We start from the raw sequence: 7046 nt of genomic DNA on the forward strand, positions 1-7046 counted from the left end.
TTCTCCTCCCCTGGCACCTGGGACCAAGTGTGGTATGGGGTCACCCCAGGACACGCTGGAGACCCCAGGTGATGCCGTCGGGGCTGGCGCTGCGGGAGCCATGGGACTCACCCAGTGTTTCCCTCTCCGTCTGGGCACGGCGCCTGTACGGAGATAAGGGCCACGTGCCCTAGGTGTGTGCAGCACCCACGCAGCACCACTCCGGCAATCCTGCAACAACAGACCGCTCTGCATCCCAGCAGGAATAAACGGGGTTGCAGTCCCCCTCTGCAACCCTACAGTAACCAACTGACCCTTGCTTGCATCCTGGCACACCTCTGCAACCCCAGAATAACAACCGGCTACCTGCTGCTGTCCTAGCCTATCTCTGCAACCCCACAATAACACGCCCGTGAGTCATCTCACCTCCCGCGTAACCCTGCAGTAATAAACTGGTGTTTTCCTTCATCCCAGCCCTCCCGTGCAACCCTACAATAATGGACTTTGGGAGAGGTGGAGACCGCGTGTGGGGTGAGCGTGCCCGGCCCAGTGCCCGCACCGGCTCCTGGCCATGCCACGGGTGTTGCTCTGGGCTGTGGTTGAGGCTCTGTGCCCACATCACCCGAGGAATAGCCCAGCGCAGCATATCTGCTCGTGGCCTGAGCTGCCGCCTTGCCAGCCACATGTGGCCGCATCCATCCCGGCTGCGCTACAAGAACTGGGGCCGTGCCAGGGCTGGGGATGTCGCTCCCGGAGTCAGCTCATGTGGCCTCTCAGGTGCTTTGGAGGAGGGGTCCAGTCCCACCAGCCTGCTCACATCTGCCCTTAGTTAGTGGCTCACGTGGATTTTGGAAGCCTGGGGATGTAGGAGGGGCTGGTCCTGAACAGAAAGAGGTTTTCTCCATCCAGCTTATCACTTTCCCTTCCCACCTCCCCATGCCACTCTGCTGTCTGCGTGAGCTGAGGGACGCTCTGAGCATCTTGCAGGATCGGCCCCTCTGGAAGGAGCGGAGCTGGGCGGGCTGCAGCAAGCATTTGGCCGTGGGTTCTCCCCCAGGAGCAGACCCTGAGCTTTCCCCAGTGCTTCGTGGTGCTCGCTGGGCGCCGGGAGCCGGGCTGCTTGGCGCCAGCGCTGGCGGGGAGCCACGCGCTGCTTTCCCCGCCGCTGCAGCGCTGGAGAGCTGAGCAGAGCTGAGGATCTGGGGAATCCCCCAGCTCCGCAGGGCTGGGGCCACCCTTGAGGTTGGGAAGCTGAGAGCAGAGGGGTCTTGATTTGGAGGGGTCTCTGTGCAGGGGTTTGGAGCTGACAGACACCCCACTGGGGCACTGAGATAAGGGACATGGTGGGGCTCTGGGGTTTGCTGGGCCGCCAGCTCTGAGCGGAGCTAGTGAGCTGCAATGTTGGGTGAAGAAGGAGCAGGTTTGGCAGGGGTGGTGTGGGGTCTGCTGGGTGAGCAGGGTGCTTGGAGGGGCTGCGTGCACCTTGGAGTCCTCAGGGCAGGACTGCTCTGCACCTCCCTGGCACAGGGCGAGCGAGACTGGCACACTCTGCAGCTATGATATTGTGGCTCTTCGCTGGCTCCATCCTCGGGCTCAGGTGAGGATTGTGACCTCCACGCACTCCTGGCTCCTCCATTCTGCCATGGCACAAGAGTTTACGAAAGGACATCTCCCAGGCTGGCTGCAGCACCCTGTCGAGCAGCTGGTCCCCTGCACAGCACTCCAGAAGGACTGAATTTGGGGACCATAGGGTCTTTCTTCCCTCTCCCTCCCCTCTGAGCAGAGACCAGGCCAGAGAGGGAGCTGCCGGCTCTTGTCCAGGCAGGTCAAGACTTGGACACAGGAGCAGATGGCTGGGGCTTATATTACGCTATCACAAACCCATGCAGGACCTGCTGAACCAGGGACATACGGGCTGTGCATTGCTCTCTCTCCCAGCCCATGGCTTTGCCTGACTTGGTGCTGATATCTGCTCAGAAGTGCCCTGAGCTGTTTGCTGGGAAGAATCAGCCTTATGAACTGGGCTCCCACTGGTGGAATTTTGCTGGACTGGGTGGAGAGATTGGGAGGTTTGGGTTCAGAAGCTTGAGAACTGGGATGGGACCAAACTTAAAATGAGATGTGTCATGCTGATGTGCAGGTGCTGTGTCATGATGACACGCCAAGGGATCGGGGTGCCAGTCCTCAGCCATGCTGGGTGTGTTAGCACTTGCTGGATTGCTGCCTGGATGGGCGAGTGGAACAGACGGACAAAAGGAAGAGGCTTGCGGGGACTGGAGATGCGCGCAGCTGGAGGTTGCGGTGTCCTCCCACAGTTTCTGTGCAGAGGGCACTGCCACAGGTTGCATCCTCTCCAGCGCAGGCCTGGCCAGTGGCGTAGAGCCTCTCCTGCCCTGGTGCCCATCCCGGCGCTGCCTGTCTGAGGATGGCCCATGACGGTGCAGCCTGGGCATGGATGGCACTGGGATAATTACAGGATGCACACATGCCCCAGAGCCCAGACCCAGTAACTGTCCCTGACACCCCAGACTCATGGGTGACTGTTCCAGAGGTGCAGGTGCCTGCTGGGTGCAGGGCATCACAGGGCAATGGGGCTGTCCTGGTCACCACTGGCCTTTTTTCCCTGCATGGGACCTGTCCTGTGAAGCCTCCTGCTCAGCGGCTTTGCTCGCGCTGGCTTGGCGTGTGGCCGGGCTCTGGCTGACGTGCAGTGGGCATGGCCCCGTTTGAAGTGCAGGCTTGTTGTGTGTTTACCCTGGCCAGCCTGAGGTGTACAGGAAACCAGAGAGCCCTGTTCCCTGGCTGTCACTTTATTTATTATGGTCACAGCTCGGGCTGCCCACGCTGTGAAAAGAAGGTAGCAAAAACCCCAAGTGCTGCAGCGCGGCTCCTGCCCTGCCAGCCCTGCTCTGCTCTGATTCATACTGCTGTCCTGCGGCTGACAGCAGTCCTGTCCTGGAGCGGGATAGCAGGATGCTCAGTGCCATGCGATGCTCATCCTGTCCGAGAGCAGAGTGGCTTGTCCCAGACGTGTCCAGCCACACACCATGCCAGGAGAAACTGTTGATGGACGCCCAGCCCAATGCCACACTGCAGGCATTATGTACACTGTAATGGGTGTCCCAGCCCAGTCGCATCTTCCCTGGCTCTTCACCTCTTCTCTGCAAAACAGCAATGGGCATTTCCCTGGGTCTCCGCAGCTGCATCCCTGCTCCAGGGCTTTCTCTTCATCCACCTCTGTCACGCCAGGAAAGGAGGTGCAGTGGACACAGCCCAGGTGCCACCCCTATGTGCAGAGCCTGGGAGTCACCTGCTCTTTAGGCTCGCAGGACCCCAGTGTTTCATTGCCCTTGGCTAGCAGCTCCATGCAGCCTACTCCAGCCCTGCTGCTGTGGCAGGTCCTTGTCCTGGAGAGAACACCACGGTGGTGACCGTGGTTGCTTTATGGATGGGGTTTAAGGATTGGAGGTTGTTGAGGACAGGGAATACCTCCCAATGGGGCTGGGGACCAGCACCCAGATGGAGACCTGAGCCACCTCAGCTGCTCCCCACCGCCGTGCACTTCAAGCACCCGGGCGGCAGCATGCAAAGCACTGCACGCTGCAAGACACGGGCAAACTCTCAGCTGAAGTGAAGGAGAGAGAGGAGACATTGCACACACAGCTATTTATAGGGACTGCCCTTCTGCCAGGACTTGACTGGCAGCAGCAAGGGCTGGGCTGGCATTTAGGGAGCTGAGTCCAAAACCACCAGCCAGCAACCTGGGGACATGAAATGAAGCCTCCCAGCGCTCGGAGGGCTCCTGGTCCCCACAGAGTCACGCGGCTTGCTGGGCTGCCATGCTATTAAAGGGAGAAAATGCTAGTGAGCCGATAAACAGGAGGAGGTGAGCCAGTTCCTGAAACCCAGGGACCTACGGCAATTTGGCAGCCCTTCTCCTGGAGCAGGCAGCTGGGTGCTGGAGCCCACCACATGGGACTAAGCACTTTGTCTGAAATCATTGACAGGGTGATTTGAGCCACAGGGAGTTAAATCTGTGGAGGGAACAGAGAACTGTCTGTAAGGAGGATTTTTAGAGCTCGGTATTAGTTTTGTTGTGTTTAGGCAACTTAAGTGTCTGTGTTTTCCACCAAAAGAAAGTCCAGGCAGGGATTCACTGAAGGGCCATGACAATATTTGAGTCTGACTTTCTGAAGACATGAAATTTATAGCGTGAGATAGTGAGCAAAAAAAAAAAAAAAACAGAGAAATGGAACATGAGAAGTTATTTCCAAAGGAAAAACTGGAATGTTTCTTTCCAGACACTGCTGGACTCCACCTCTCCTCCCCTCTGTTGTGGAAGGTGGATTTCTCTCCTGGCTCTGGGCAGCATCTCCCCAGTGCCAGCCCTCAGCAGCTGGATGCTGCCTGCAGAGCCACCCCTTGGGTGCTGCACAGGGAGACCCTGCCCATGGATGAGGCTCAGTTGCTTCCCAAAGCCACTGGTGACTACAGGCTGGCTTTTGGTTGTTCAGACCCAGGGATATATCACTCATGTACCTGCACCTTGGTCCCTTGGCAGAATAACTCTCCATCTCCCCAGCAAATCTCGGCAGAGCCAAAATGATGCTGCTGTTCCTGGGACACCTGCCTTCTCTGGCTGGAGATGCTTCTGCTCTGCCTGCCGGACCAGCCCTGCTAATGCCCCGGCATTGCTTATGGCTGTTGGCAGGTTGTCTCCAGAGGGGCCTCCTTGACCCCCTCGGCTGGTGTAAAATCAGAGGTGAGCTGTCCCTAGGACCTGCTACTGGCTGTGGGCCAGGGCAGGATGGGATCTCTTCTTATGCACATGCTCCTGGAGGGTGCTCCTGGTTGTGGCCCACATGGGATGGGAAAGGTTTTTACGTCGAGGTGAAAAGCCTCATCGCTCCCGCGCCCATGAGCCCGCATCTGTGCCTTTGGTTCTGGGTGATGCTGCGGCATAGAGCAGAAAATAGGGGCAAGATGGGGATACTTGGAGCCCGGTGCTCAAAACCCTCCATCCTGATGGATCCTCTACTCCATCACAGAGTGGCGTTGCTGGAGGAGGGGGGTTTACCTGGGGGATGGACACAGCCCCGGGGAGAGCAGCAGCCCCCAGGCTGGACCAGAGGGTGCTCAGCAAGGGCTGGGAGGCTGCGGAGCAGGGGAGCAGGAGCAGTCCCTGCCGAGGCCCAGGCAGCAGGCAGCCTTCCCAGCTCTGCTGCTCGGGCTGCGGCTGCCCTCTCCCGGCTGCGGAGCAGGGCTGAGCTTCGCTTCCCAGGCGGCATCTGCCTCTTCTGGGGTTCCGGGCTGGCTGCAGCCCTGCGCCCCCTTTCCCAGCTCCACAAGGCCATCAGCTCCCAGTAACTCTGACCCATCAAACTGGAGCTTCCCTGGGCAATGTGTGACCCCTCTTTCACTGCTGAGAGAGTCATGGCAGGGATGAGGAACAGCGTCAGGCTTCAAATCCCCAAAAGCTGCTCCTTCCCCCTTGGTGACAAAGAGCACTATGATATCTAATGCCAGGGATGTCACGGTGGCTTGTTCTACAGCAGGTGACAGGGACACCTCTCCTCCACGCTCCAGGTCTCCTGGGTCCCTGGTGCTCAGGGCCTTTGCCTGTTGCGGCGTGACCCTGAACCAGTCAGAGCTTTGAGGATATATTTGGAGATTTTTCCTCTGAGCAAAAAAATACTCTGAAAAGCCAAGTTTTGGAAAGAAAAAAGTCAGAAAAAACTATGGTGGGAAGGGCAGCGGTGCTGTGTGGGCTGTGGCAGGTGATAGCCCTTGTCCTGGGCAGGACAGGGACCTGCCTGTGTTCAGGGACAGACCGGCGTCACAGAGGAGGTCTCTGTGAGACGGAGATTTCCTGAGAGGGGCCAAGTCATACCCCCGTGCCATTCAAAAATTCACCAGGGTTTTGAATTTTGTGGGTACATACTCCAAGGATGATGCTTCGGGCAACAGCTTTCCAATCAGGAAAAAGGCAAAAGCATCCAGTTTGGCCAGTGTTTCTGAGCTGCGCTGCTCCATGCTGCTCCAAGCAGAGCTGGGCACCTGGGAGAGAAGAAGCAGCGCGATCCAGGGCATCTGCCTCTATGGCACAGGGTCATGAGAAGATGGACCTTGAGCTGGGCACCTGGGAGAGAAGGAGCAGCGCGATCCAGGGCATCTGCCTCTATGGCACAGGGTCATGAGAAGATGGACCTTGAGCTGAGGCATCAGGGAAAATGAGGACCTGGCAATTAATTGCAAACATCCCTTGAGCAGAGGCAGGTCTAGATGGAGAACAGCCCACCCATATAGAAAGGGGGGGAGCAATAGCCACCCCTGCACCAGGAGGAGATGCTGTGTGCTGGAGATTTAGGTGAGACATCAGGAAAAGCTAATGTTGCCCTGAGCATGGCTGAATTCATTAACCCCACCTGCGGAGCAGCAGGTTCCATTCGCAGGGGCACGAGCAGCGCGGCAGGTGCGTGCACGGGGAGGAGGGAAGTGATAGGGAAGATGGAGAGGTCTGTGAGCAGAAAAGAGGGATTTATGTACTGTGCCGTAAAACCAGTATCTCCAGTAAGTCCTTGGGATTTGCTGTCTGGATGGGTTATACCTCATTGCTGGAAGCTGGTCTGGGCCTCTTTCTTGGGGTCAGGATGACAGGGTGGTGTGGGAGAAGGGGGAAATATCCCCCCCGTAGGGGATGTCTCTGTCCCTCCTGAGGGGCTGTGTGAGCCGCCCCGGTGCAGAACACCTGCTGCAGCTCCCAGGCAGTGTCACCGAGGTGGGGGTCCCCGTGAGATATATCACCAGGAGAGTGGCACGTCTTAGTAAATCCATGGCTGTTTAGGGATGTCCTGCAGGCTTTGCAATAGTCCTGCAGCACAGCCTGGATCTATGGTGCATTTGATCAATGAGGGTTCTGCTGAGGAGGGTGGAGATGTACTTCAAATCAGGACCTTCATCGGTCTATGTAGGTGCTGCCGGGCGCGCTGGGAGCTGCGGTGCTGGCTGCAGCAGGGACCCCATGCACATACCCGAGCCCTGGTGCAGGGAACCGGCAGTAACCTGTG

The sequence above is a fragment of the Calonectris borealis genome, chromosome Z (assembly GCF_964195595.1).
Source record: "Calonectris borealis chromosome Z, bCalBor7.hap1.2, whole genome shotgun sequence".
Classification (NCBI taxonomy): domain Eukaryota; kingdom Metazoa; phylum Chordata; class Aves; order Procellariiformes; family Procellariidae; genus Calonectris; species Calonectris borealis.